Raw genomic sequence first — 872 nt, 5'->3', positions numbered from 1 at the left:
ATACCTCCCTCCATAGATACTTCTGTTGTGTGCTTTGGGAGAAGAGTTATACGTTAGTCACGGTGACAAATTAGCATAATGTAGTTACTTCATTACAGCGCAGAAATAGCCAAGGTGGTGTGGAATGCTCTGTGAGGGCAATGTTCAGTGTTGTCTTTACGCCGGCCAAGTCATGAGCGTACGAAATGTAGTTAAATTCGCACAAAACGTTAGAACCTTCACCTCAGTTAATCTTGTCTTTTCTTTGTGAGTCTAATCCACAGAGTTGTGGAAGTCCCAGTCTGACTCAGAGTGAATCGGGAGGTTGTTTCAGCCCATGTGCAGGCTCTTCCTCTTCCTCCCTCTCCCCGGCCAGTGAAGAAGATGACATGGAGTTGGACGCAGTGCTGGAGGGAGGAGTTCAGCAGGAGGAAGTTGACCTTTCACCCCTACACACCTGAGTTGCTGCTGCACCCACAGGTATGGAGCATCTCATTTTGAGTAGAGGAGAGTGTTTCCTTTCAAACATTCTTATGCACAGAATTATTTTTGCAACTGAAGTCCTAGGCCTTCATATCAAATGATGTGATCTGTATTTTGTATGGTTAGGTATGGTTAGAATAGCATATAGTGCATTTAGCAGTGTTTCGGTTGTTAGAGGTGTTTTGTTTTGCTGTTAGGTGGTTTGTAGCAATAGTCACCCTGTTCACATAGTGGTGATGAAAGTCCAGTGGAATGGCGTCACAGCTCCAAATTCCTTGTGTTTGACCCCTGAGTTTGATCCTGGTGTGTTGTGTCCACCTGAGTTTGATCCTGGTGTCTTGTGTTCGCCTGAGTTGGATCCTGGTGTCTTGTGTTCGCCTGAGTTGGATCCTGGTGTGTTGTGTCCGCTG

This window comes from Sardina pilchardus, chromosome 9 (genome assembly GCF_963854185.1).
Source record: "Sardina pilchardus chromosome 9, fSarPil1.1, whole genome shotgun sequence".
Taxonomy (NCBI): Eukaryota; Metazoa; Chordata; class Actinopteri; order Clupeiformes; family Clupeidae; genus Sardina; species Sardina pilchardus.
This window is presented reverse-complemented; position numbering follows the sequence as displayed.